Genomic DNA, 13456 nt, shown 5'->3' with positions numbered 1-13456 from the left:
GAGAAGGTGAATTGGCAGATGCTCTACACAGGGATTAAGTCCAAATTTAAGACTTAAGAGGTAAAACGGCGACACTGGTTTGCGAAAAAAAAAAAACGTCAGGTGATCAAATCAATCCTCGGGGGTTTAAAAATACTTCACAGTGGCAAGACATCAATCCTGTCAACTCACATCCTCTCTGACGGACCACCAGCATGGAGGGGTCAAGTTTCTGGAGGGAAGGAAGTGCAGCCAAAAAAAAAAAGGGGGGGGGATGGTGGGAAGGAGGGACAAATGATGGCAGGAAACAGACGGCATTTTTTCAAGTCCGGCCCACACGACCGCGGAAACGACGTGCACGGACTCACGTGCGCAGGAATACACTTGTAAACATACAAATCCCCCTATACTGCGGTGCAGGGGGCGTCACGGGGCAGGCGATAATAGGAGCCGTTTATCTCGGGGCAGTTGCTGACACATCCAGCGTCAGTCGTCCCTGCAGTGCGACGTCGGAACACAGAGCTGGCTCGCACAATCTCGAGAAAGATTCCATTACATCACAGTAAAGATGGACTTACAATGGAACAGTGAATTAGAAGGGTCACCAGATATAATAAAATGTTGTACCCGGATATAATACAGATTTTTGAAAAGGTATAGATACGATATCGATGAATATATTGACCTTTAACTTATTGTTATGCATGTAAATCATAGCCAAGAAAGGAACATTTGTTTTTAATCATACTTTTGCTTGTTTGACGTCTTTTTTTATCCTTGTGGTATCTGAGTATTGAATATTTTCATGGGTATTGAGTTGAACAATTGGTATTCTAAAAACCCAAACTAATGCAATATTGAAAAAATACTTGATACTAACATGAGATTTAAAATGTAAACCATTCATTAGAAACAGACACGTTAACTTTTAGCACCAGACTCTGTGAATCCAAACCCTTCATTTATACCCAACCTTGTAAACCCATTTTCTTTCAAGCCACAGTACAGACGCTCAATAGGCTTTCCTCCGTTAGCAAACCTACTCCAAAGGAAACTCCACATCAACAGATAAATACTCTGTGGCATGTCCTGGGTCTGCCCCAGGGCCTCCTGCCAGTACATGCAGAACCAAAGGGGCAGCTTGATTCAATTCTCTAGCCATTTTTTTTTTCTCGATTGGCTTCACCTCATGCAGGATAAGGGTTTTTTTTCCCCCCCTTTTAAACCTTTTCTGAGCGAAGAGAAAGCTAATTTTGGATGCTATAATCTGCAATTTTATTGTTTTGTTCTGTACCCAGGTCTTATGACTTTGTGTGTGGGAACCTACGTCAAGAGGTTTGCCTTCCAGCCTCTTCATCATGACAAGAGGATCCAGGATCCTAAACTTTTTCTCTATACATTTGCCTGCTCAACTTCAGACTCACTTCCTCTTCTTTGTTTTGCTTTGTTTTATTGGGGCTCCAGTACTGACTGCTGTTTAAAGCCAATGCAAATAAATCTACAAAATAAACTTCTTTAGAAATAGTTATTCAGAGTAACTTTATCTGGGATGTTAATGTTTAAAGAAACGTCTATCTTCAGATATCTTCAGATTTAAGGAAGCGAGTGCACAGGGAAAAGTTTTCCGATTTTTACAAATCAGTTTATTTTTGGGTAAATAGTACAGATTATAACCGAGACAGCTGGACACATATTTGTTCAGACTTTTCCTTGATTTTCTGGAACTCCTGTTGTGTTATCAGTTTTATTTTGACCTTTAAAGTATATACTTTATTGAGTATTGTTTTGATTGTTTAAGCGCTTTGTAACCCTGGTCTGGAAAAGCGCTATATAAATACAAATTACTTACTTACTTACTTACTTTAAGGGCCACAAATGGACACGGTTTAACTGTTAAAGGATTTGGATTATTATTTAATTTTGAGTAATCTCTTTTTGGCTTTGAAGAGAAAAGGTTGTCGTCGTCTTCATCTTCGTGTAAAATGACGAACTTGACGAAACATGCAAGTAACTCCACACTCGTCGGTGACGTTCATCTTACATTGAAGCTTTGACATAAATAAACAAAATAATTCTATATATTACGCTGGTTTGTAGCAGAAGCTAAAAGGCTAACATGCTACACAGGTCACAGGTATTGAGGTATTTGAATGTTTTTAAGAGTGTCTTTGGATGAAGATTAAGACAAAGAGTCATTATGTCAAAAAGGACTTGAATTTCTGCCTATTACTCTAAAAAGAAACAGATTATTTAAAAAATAATTGCAACCCTTAGTCGACATGAGGGTGATTACAATTCAAATTTTGGGTGAACTACTGCCTGTGAATCCATATTTAATCCATCTTTGTAATAAACATTTGAAAAAGGAAGCGGCATTAGCAAAAACTTACACAAAGTTCGATATTTTTGAGAAAATCCCCCTTAATAAAACTAATATAGGAAATTGTTTGTCGTTTTCAACTGCAAAAAAAATGAAAGACAAGCATTGCTCACAAGAGAGCTTAATGTAATTCAGTTAATAACTAAACTTAATTCCATTATTAAATTAGATTTTATGTCTTTGTTTATCAACTTCAAGAGCATAACAACCTCTTCTGTTATATACTGTACTTGCACAAATTGGCCTCAGATGGCAGCTTATCTTCAAAAGGTCTCTCTGAAAATGCCTTCTTTAAAGACCTGCACATCAATTATTGATTTGCCACATTGATTTTCAACCCCGTCGGGTGTCAGTGGTAAATGTCTGCGGTAAACTCAGGTGTGAGCAGCTTAACGTCACACAAATAATGAGGAAAGACAGGATATCGGCCGTTGCACCGGCCGCTCCCGCGAGGACCAAAACAAACAAAGTGTAACATTCTTCGTCACGGGCGCAGAAATGCGACGCCGTGCAGATCAGGAGTTTCGATTTTTGTTTTGCAGGCAACAAGACACAGTAACTCATTTAGTCCTCAGGTTACCTCGAGGTCAGCGGCCGGGTAACGCTCTCAGAACACGACGACTAAATCAAATCACATTCAAGTCGCCTCTTCAAACGAAAGCAAACACTCCTGAGAGAAAAAAAAAGTCCCTTTGAAAACAAGTGTCAGAGAAATGGAATGAAAATAACAAAATAAAGTATTCGTGGTCACGCTCAGGCGCACGACTCAATCCTGCATGCATTGAATCAATGCTCACTGAATTATTTCAGCGAAGGGCAAGAATGAAATCTAATCATCTGACATATGACTCCCCAGTAGGGAGTTCAGTGATGTTCCCTGGCGGTAACGCATTCTGTGTGTTTTCTTCAAATTAATAGGAGGATTCTCGGGCGTGAGTCACTCACGATCATTGGCAAGCGTATAAACACATTCATTATCGCTTTGGAACCTTTCCAGGCCACATCAATTTAGATGAAATGTGACTTGACTAAACAGATTAAATATTTTTAATTTTACCTTCACTTATAAACCATAATGGCACCAGTTCTGACACTGTGGTAACCAGACCAAAATTCAATAACAATTTCGGAGCCTTATTTCGTGCCTCACTTTAACGTCGGTGCCATTTCCCTTTATGTGTCAAATACCAACATTCATAAAGGATTAAAAAATAAACTCATGACAGTATTATTGCAACACGCACTTTTCCCCTTGCATCAGCACTTTCCTGGCAAAACCAACTGACAAAGTCTGTTACGACGGATGAAAATAAGAGCCAAACCTATACTGACAGAATTCAAACTCAGTCTTTCTCACTAGACAAACCTTTTCCTCAAAGATAAGGCTGAGTGAACACAAATAAGACAAAGTGCAAAACTGTGGAAACAAGGAGTAAGAGAAGATATTGATACACATGCATCAAAATATCACTTTTTTGTATCGATATTCAAAAACACTATCGATTGTTTACATTTTTGATGGGTTTCAAAGCATATTTTATTTTTATAATAGTTATTTTGGGGTTCATATTTAAATAATGTGTATATCAAATAAAATAAATTGATTTTCTGTTTACAATTAACCTGCTTGTCGTTATATTCATGGTGTTAGAAGTTCATGTTTGTGTTAATAATTAACTTCCGGACACTGGAAAGAAACTAAAAGGAACAATGAAATCCTGCATGATTCCTGGTCATGGCTGAGGGCGAGAGGATACATCCAACTGTTGATTTAAAAGAAAAAAAGGAGGGAAGTTACGACATGGTCGGAAGTCATGCGGTCTATAAATTCTTCAACGCCGGAGTCAAGTACTCAGACAATACTACACATTTTCTTGTTCCTACATTATTGCAATTTATTGCAATAAATCCTCTCACTGACCCTGTATCGTGATACGTATCGTATCTCCACATTCTTGCCAATATACACCTTTAATAGAAAAGTTTAGCCACTTTAACACCTGAATCAGATGAAGGCTACCATCCTAAAATATCCCTAAATACATCACTAAATAACAGTAATTATTTGTTGTGGTCATTTAAATGGGTCATCTGAACATTATTACAATATTTTAAATTGCTGACCTACGAGAAGGTCTACTTGATAATAAAAACATAAAATCAAGTGTATACTTAACTAAAGCCTCTGCTGTGTAACATAATTATCAAAGAACGAGTCACTGCTTTGTACCACAGACACGTATTTGCAGAATCTAAAATAGAACCTTTCGGAAGCTTGAGAGCACTCCGAGGTGAAGGCCTCTGTATTTAGTGAGATGTAAAAGGCAGAATGACGAGGAGGAAGCAGGAAGAAAGTCATGATACAGCTGGGCCAAAAGATCTGAGAAGAGCTTCTGACAAAAGGCACAGGAAACCCATGTCTGGTCCTTTGGGGGGACGACCCACATCCCAGTGAGGCATCAATCTGATGGAGTCTACAAGTCGGTTGTTGCTCGGATCAAGAGGAAAAAATAGATGACGACTGATCCTAATATAATGAGGGAACCGTGTAGAAGGGAGGGAGACAAAACGTCTGTTTCTGAGAACAAGAGAGAAGTGAAACTGACGGAAACCGTTTCCGTGTCGCCATAGCTGAGCGACTTTCGAAAAGGGAAAAATTCCCTCATTGTTCACGAAACTCACTTCACCACACATTAAGTTCTTGAGATTGACTCGTGCACTAAAACCGGGCGTGAACATTTGGGCGACATAAATGAAACCTTTTTCTTTTCTTTTTTTTTCCACCCTCCAAAGGTCTGTCCGCTGGCGTGCGAGATGGAAAGTTGAGTTGAAGAGAATCAGAGACGTTGATGTCAGGAGTTAAAAAAGAGTTTAGATCAAAATCTAGAAACTGGTTTTAGTCCTGAATGCATACAAAACATCCTATTTAAGTAAGTAAGTAAGTATTTTTTATTTGTATAGCGCTTTTCCAGACCAGGGTCACAAAGCGCTTAAAAAAATCAAACAATACTCAATAAAGTATATATTTTAAAGATCAAGATAAAACTGATAACACAACAGGAGTTCCAGAAAATCAATGAAAAGCCTGAACAAATAAAAACGTCTTAAGATGTTTCTTAAAGGAGTCAGTAGATCCATCAAGCGCAAAGAAAGAGGAAGATCGTTCCAAAGATTAGGAGCAACATCCTGGAAGGATTTTTATGTGTGATTAACATAGTGTTAGAGTCGAGCTACAAAAAAGATTAAGAAACAGGAACTGCGATAGAAATGAATTACTTGTAGCTGAAGATGTTAGACTGTTGGGTTCATCGTAAGCAACACGACAGTTTAAACTCCAACAGTGAGAGAAATGCTTAACAGGCTTTTTCTTCAACATGTTAAAGAATAATAAATAAACACTACAGTCTATTCGTATTTATTATAACCATTTAATCTCACCCCAAAAATGTGAAGAGAAACCTACAGCAAACAAGCTTAGCAAAGCATCCAAAACAGTTCCCTCCATACGCGTCAGGCTTTAAATAAATCTTCTTTGAAAAGTCAATCTTAATCCACCTCTTCCAGTTTAAAAAGCAGTTAAGAAAGCCACTGGGGTTTGAAGCACACCCTTGTTTCTGGGAAAGCTGCTCGAGTTTTTTCTGATGGTATGTAATGCTGGTGGGACAACCGAAACTATCCAGAGGGAACTGTGTATGTGTGTGTGTGTGTGTGTGTGTGTGTGTGTGTGTGTGTGTCGACTCATGTTAAAGGGTCAGGGTGAGTGTGACGGGTTGTTTCCATTTTAACCAAATATAATTAAGCACAAAAATGTTTTTGAGAATGAATGTCACACAAATTCAAAGTGAGCTCAAGAAGCGAAAGGAAATTCAATTAAACCATTAAATTAACATTAAACTTGATTTAAAAATGAGTAAAATATAAAAAAAATGTGGTTAAAAGGACCATTAAAGACCGAAAAGGGCATGTCTCTTTTTTAAAACACAAACACTGTCAAATTTAAGTCCCTAATCTACTACGACCTACTCTTGTAGAACGTCTGCAGTCATTTATGATTGCTGCATGTCTGACTGAGCTTAGCTGCCATTTTTGATCACTAAGAATATCAAATATGATCTTACATAATGCAGATGATGAAGCTGCTGTACAAGCTGTGAAATTGGTTGTCGATTCCATTTTTACTTCAAACCTGTAGCTCAAGTATTTGACAAGCAACACTGCGAGTATCCGTGTACTTTTACACTCCCTGTACTTATACTATCATAGAATTTCTTGTATTAATACCATAATGTTGACGGTTTATGATGACTTACTTATTTTTACCACATCATATTTGTAAATAAAGTCCAGCTATTAGCAAAAAATGTTTCTATTTTACTACTTTACTAAGATTCCACTTCCATAATATATAGAAAAAATGCATTTAAGGGGATTTCCTTGATTCTATAAAAACAAAGGAGTCAGTCTCAGTGTGCCCTTTGAAATAATATATGTACTAAACACACACACACACACACACACACACCTACAGCCTTCCACATTCAAAGACAACGATCAAAGTTCAACAAGCAGTTGGTGCCTCTCTATTAGCAGCGGCCTTCCGGGAAGAATCTCACAACATTCCCACAGCCCGGGAAATGAGCTTTGCCCCGAAGGGTTAACCAGCCACAGACACCATGTCAGATCAACCCTAAATATTAACCTGCGGGTTATGTTTTAGCCATCCTTTTGAGTATAAACTCCAGAGACTGTTTCTGTTTCTGAATTGGTGACTCGATGAGATCAGAGATTACGTCACAAATGACTTCCATTCGGCGATGACACACAATTCATGGGAATGACTAGAACCAGGGGTCGGATATACACAACGTGAAGGCGAGAATTGTAAGTAAGTAAGTAATTTATATTTGTATAGCGCTTTTCTAGACCAGGGTCACAAAGCGCTTAAACAATCAAAACAATATTCAATAAAGTATATACTTTAAAGGGCAAGATAATACTGATGTGTGTGCGGTTTCCCAGCACCGACAAAAACCCTGTCATGAAGGTATATTAAGATGATCCAAGATGGCAGGAAAAAAAAACCCACATCCTGTATAATTAAAATCAAATAATTACGACCAGAAGAAACATTCCTCTTGACATGTGCGCTGCAGACTCCCAAGGACTCCCCGCACAATGGAGCACAAGTGTTTGACATAAGGAATCCTAGTTCCTGTTTTTGATGACTTATTCACTTTAAAGTCAGAGGAGAGTCGAAGGATCAGTCGACGCCCTGGGGCTTTCTCGCCATCAATCCCTCGTAAAAAAAAAACCATACCTGGCATGCTTCCACCGTCTGGCCCGGGGTTTAGCCCGTGAGAACCGTTGTGACCGATATATCCGTTTACCTCCGTCAACACGTCGACTCTGAAGCGGCAGAACGAGTCGGTGTACATGGTTGACCTCTTCGGGAAAAAAGAAAACCGTCGCCCCGCCTCACATTCACACATCCAGAGGAAGGATAAGCTAAGTGGAAACCAAAAATAAATCATGCGTTTTTGTTTTTTTTAACCGATTAAAGTTTCTACGGTGTGCAATTATTGAGTGATTAGTGCTTCTTAACAGGAAGCAGGTGTTTTCTAAAGGCAGGTATGGTCATAAACTTGTCATACAACATTTTTAAATGATATTTTAATTAAGTAAAAAGGTTAATAAAAAGAAAGTCCTGATGTTTATATACTTGTAATAACCCTTGTGTAATCTCAGGGTCAAGGTGACCCCGTGGTGTCCCTTGTGTTGCCTCTGGGTCAAAATCGAAGTTAAAATGATGTTAAATAAACTTTTAGAAGCAATATAACTTTAAATTTTAAAAAAATGTATACAATCCTAACTAATTAAGTGTAATATTTTAATTGAGTATTCATTAATTAAAGGTAAGGTCACACAAGGGCTCAAAGTAACTCTAAAATAAACTGAAAAATATAATTATTTTCTGGGCATATCAGCACCATTATCACACGTTTTCCTACCCGACAACAAATAACGTGAACCATTTGTCATCTATTCTTAAACATAATGTCTCGAGGACTTAGTAAAGGTTGGAGCTGCTTAAAGGAAACACAGTAGACATTAATCCGTCCTTAATGGTGTAACTGAGGCGAAGAAGATAAACAAATGTGAAGTCACTTTCACAGATATAAATATAAACGGATAAAGGATACGACGACAGAAATACATCCTGGCTGTGTAATATCTCTGTACTTGTGTCTACAGTCCGCACTAACACCCTGCCCGGAGTGTGAATGACTTATTCATACATCAATTTTACATAATACTCGTGCTGAAAGAGCTATCTTAGGAGGAAGATAAGACTGTAAAGTGAGCCATTTTTTTTAGCTTCTCTGGATTTGCTTAATAGTATTTTAATGCGTGAGTGAAAAGTGTATCTACAGATCAAACTGTTTGACCTACTTGATGGTTAATAAAAGTGTTTTTCTTCAGATTGTTTTAGACAATTCTGCCTGAGGGTGATAAGAGGAACACATAAAGAATCCAGTCAGCCTTGAATACTAGTGGCCAGCTGGTGGAGACGTCAGGCTACAGTGATTATTCCACATCTGGAAAACATTTTTATGCTCCAGATGGGGCTGCAGGCAATTTATCTTCAACAGTGACAAACAAATCCTGCCACTACAGACTTTATTAGTAGAAATCAAACATTATTAGCGTTAGGACCGATCGCCGGAGCTACAGTTTTTAATACCGTCAACAGGGAATGACATCAGATCGGACAGTGACACTTTGCTCGTGGATGGGTCGAGCTACTGATTATAAGTTGATCTACTTCCTACTTAAAATGACATAGGAAGAAAGAAATGTCACACGATTCCTTTTTCACCACAGTTCATGAAAAACTAGGTCAGTATTAATTGTTTTTAGAACTGCCTTGGCCTTGTGTTTGATTAATAAACATGCTCTAATAATCTCGGATGAATGTTGTTGTTTTACTGCCGTGTTCTAGTTCTTTAGGAAACATCCCTGTTGTTGATAAAAACAAACAACATAATACATTATCTCAACCTTACTAATGACCTTTAAAGGTGTAAAACATTTCTTTTGCAGGATTTCGCTGCAACAGCAACAAACCAAGCAAGTCGTCAAACAACAAAACCTGACAATAATATCGGTATTTTCCATTATGAGCGTAAAAAACGTACTTCTATAATATTAACCCTGTGATATATGATTGAAAATGACCAAATGTTTTTGTTTAGTTTTGTATAATCAGAAATTGTTTTGTTTTGAAAAGTGGCACATTCATATTGTTCAGTACATACTAGGGTTATCATGACACAAACATTTTCAACCCAGTACCAACATTTGTTAAAGAAATAGTTTTTATCAACAATAAAAATGCTGAATAACATGAATTACATATTAAATGTGTATAATTTTTTAAAAAAATGGAGAAAAAGAAAGAAAGTGCAACCATGAAAACAAGTTTTGATATTTTAAAAATTGGTCGTATCCGAAAACAATATGATAGAATCGATTGAAAAATCGCTTATTTTTTTTAGTTTTGTTACTTTTTTTTATTTTCGTTACAGAACTCTAGTACTGTATGTCGGTCAATGTTATCACTGAAATGACTCAAACCCACTGTTAACTTATGTGTTGATACTGTGTTTGTCTCAGTGGTGTCTTGATCTTTTAAGCATATATTTTATTGGGTATTTGTAGATTAAAAATTATTATACACTATACGTATACGCCATACTTAAATGAATGCTATAAGATAATCAAAATATAAAGTATAAATTACTAGCTTCATCTAAGAGCTTAAACGTTTGAATACACATTCACAATCAACATTTCACTCAGACTGATTTACACTGTCTCAAGGCAAGCTTGGAACATAATTAGAGAAATGACACCGGATTATTTAAACATCTGTTCGTCTGTCTTTTCACACCTTGGGTCGTGGATCAAAAGAATGAAGCAGGGACACATCCGTCAGGGGGGTGGGGGGCTAGGAGACAGGAACCCCCACCCAAGAACATTTGAATGATTAGAAAAGGAAACAAATTAGTAAGGAATCTCCACAGGAGATCGTGGCACAGGAAGCTTGAAGGAACCAATAGGGCGATAGAGGGTTGACCTCTCGGCCCGGAAATTTGCCTTAAAAATAGCGATGTTTCTACAGTTCGAGACCCGTCTCTCCCGGGGCCATCGACCTGAGAGAGCGTGTCAGATCGATCGTAAAGCTTGTATTTTGTTTGACTTGAAGCGGCGAATAAACAACCCGTTACACTCTGCATTTGACCTTTTCTCTCCATAAAGCAAAGTATTAAGAACCGGAAGTGACGGCGTATTGGAGCGACGGGACCGGACTCCAGTTTTGATCGTTTTAGTATTGTTTTGATTGTATAAGCGCTTTGTGACCATGGTCTAGAAAAGCGATTATACAAATATTACTTACTTACTTACTGACTGTGAACACACCGCTTCACAAGATGAAAACCGTTACAGTACATTCACTTTTAACTGCCTATGAAATGACTCAACTGTTGACTTATACTGCTGATAAAATATTGACTCCCATCTGCACACAACGATATAAGTACATCGATATTCAATTCGCTTTTAATCCATAACTGCAGTGCTGCTGAAGACGAGCCTCTCTAGTATTGAGACACACTCAAAAGTTTGGCTTGACGGACGGAGAGCGACGCAGACAGACAGCACGCCATGAGTCATGCAGGCATGACTACAGTGTAGCCCCCCCACCCCGCCGCCCCCCTTGAAACACTCACATACCCGCCAGTCAACACTGGCTAGCCTTGAATGGTCCACCTGCCTCAGCAGAGCCCATCACAGCCTCCCCGTCCAAGTATCACATATACCCTGCATGTACCCACGTAAACATCCAAACATGCACATCGAGAAATACTCCCAACGCGGGTTATAATTGGAGCCGATGCAACTCTCACACATCAGGGGCTCAGCTTTATTGGTGCGATTACATCACCTCCAGTTATGATGAGCCCCCCCCCCCCGCCCAGCCCACCTCTCTCAGACTCCATGCCATGTGATTAGGTTTCAGGAATACCGGGCACACAAACTGGGCCATGTGCTCTAATGTCCCGTCTGCCAAAATAACTCAGCAGTTTCTAGCGCAGTTTGTCTGTCGCCTCTCGCTTCACTCCGTCCAGGTTATCGTACGACTCTGCAGCGGAGGGATATTCTGCACATTTAACATGCTTATAGTAAAAGTCTCGTCTGAGATTAAACGCAGATACGCAACAATTTTGAGGTGAGAACATGATGTTCTTCTTGTAAATATTACATGATATATATGTGGGAAAATAGTAACATATTGTTCATTAATTTAAAAAAAATGCTTTAATTTTTATCACACTTTTTTTGAAGATGAGATTGTTGAGCAGACCTGGGGATAGTGTGGCCCAGGTGCCCCTGCAGCCTTTTGACTGTACTTATGTGACCCTCATGAGGTCAAAGATCATGTAGTCACCAACCCATTTCTTTGTACTTAGTTCTACTTTTCTATTACTAGTCGGTGAATAAATATGACTTTAGAGTTCTGTTTTAGGACGTCAATCATTTCGGGACAGGTATGTAATGACGCTTTTTTTAAGTGAATTATATATATATATATATATATATATATATATATATATTAGACTTAGACTGCACTTTATTGATCCCTTTGAGATGACACTCTCAGGGAAATTTCTGTTTTCCAGTAGCACAGAAGGAATAGAGAAAAACCAAAAAGCACACAGAAGAGGGCGATAGCATTAAATAACAAAACAGTAACTGAATATAACGACAGTTTAAATAAAAATATAAATAAAATAAAATAAACTAAACGAAGTGACTTTACGTTATTGCAGATGAAAGTGTCAGAGTGTTGTTATCCACTGTAGAGGTGGAAGTGTCAGACTCCTTCCCCTCCTAATATATATATATATATATGTAAAATACAATATTAAGCTTGATTTTATACTTTGAGTCGTTTTGTTTTTTCTTTATAAAACGACCCCCCCCCCCTCTGAGAAACATGTCAATCCTCACCAGTGGTGTTGAGGGTGGGATGTGGATTAGCAGAAGAAAAGAAAGATGACAAGACACGGTGAAGTCATAGCATGACGAGATCATTTGTTGCACAACTGCTTCAACACCACAGTTTTAAAAACAAAAAAAAACATCATGAAAATGTATATTTAGGTCAATTTAAACGCACCTGGTTGTTGTTTTTTTTAAACATTTTATAAGTATGTTATGTCTCATTTTTTTTTTACACCCACACACACACACGTCCATGACACTTTAAAATAGAACCACCAGAAGTGTCACAATGTTTACTACTATATATATATATATTCCCAGGGTTTGCTCTCCAAACAACTGACCATCATTCACTCTCTCAATCGATCCAGATTCCTGAGAATATTCCAAAAAAAAAAAAAAAACTTACCCTTAAAACCAACCTCAGCTCAGACGGCGTCCAGCAGTGGGTGTCAGAATTCAAAGCAGTACAGACTCTCCTCAGTCACATACTTCAGTCCAATAGCAAGAATATTCTTCTTCTTCTTCTTCTTCCTCTTCTGCGCGGATGTTGTCCAGAACCAGCCGCTCGCCTCGCTGTCAAACTCGGCCACCGCCGCCGCTCTCAGTCACACCGCTCGCCGCGGAAGAAAAACAAGAAAAAGGACTGCGAACACGGTTCCGAAACCCAAAGCCCAGCAGGTCCGCGTGTGCGAGCTTCTTCCCCCCAAACCTACGAGACAGGACATTCCCACGATCCTCCATGGATCGACCCCGGCGTGAAGTTCCCCCTTCCCTCCGTTGGCCGGTTCGTGGAGGAGCTGGAGAAGTGAGAGCCCCGCCCTGGAGAGACGCGTCCGTGGAGTGGAGGAGCGCCCCGGCAAGATCAACGGGTCCGGTGTGTAAACGCTAGGGGGCGCTGCTGCTCCCGGACACCGGTGGTGACTAAGCGTTATCTTCACGTTCCCAGGAGAGAGAGAGAGCAAAATCCCAAATGGCCCCTAAATTACAGTCTTTTATTTTAATAATAGCACCGACTAAACCAATGTT

General features: G+C 38.9%; 1 protein-coding gene across 2 annotated transcripts in view; it reads right to left on the bottom strand.

Moving 5' to 3' along the window:
- rhbdf1a (rhomboid 5 homolog 1a (Drosophila)) overlaps positions 1–13247 on the bottom strand; it is a 45273-nt gene extending 32026 nt beyond the window's left edge. Inside the window, exon 1 of one of the 2 annotated variants that reach the window (XM_087809757.1) lies at positions 12837–13247. The gene's annotated coding sequence lies outside the window, so the exon portion shown is untranslated. Of the gene's footprint in view, positions 1–7676; positions 7769–12836 lie in introns of those variants that run through there. The other variant, XM_087809756.1, reaches the window with a different exon arrangement.
- Positions 13248–13456: the final 209 nt, after the last annotated feature.

Source organism: Callionymus lyra, chromosome 15 (genome assembly GCF_982586985.1).
Source record: "Callionymus lyra chromosome 15, fCalLyr1.hap1.1, whole genome shotgun sequence".
Classification (NCBI taxonomy): Eukaryota; Metazoa; Chordata; class Actinopteri; order Syngnathiformes; family Callionymidae; genus Callionymus; species Callionymus lyra.
Note: the sequence above shows the minus strand (reverse complement) of the source record. Positions and strands in the feature narration are given on the sequence as shown.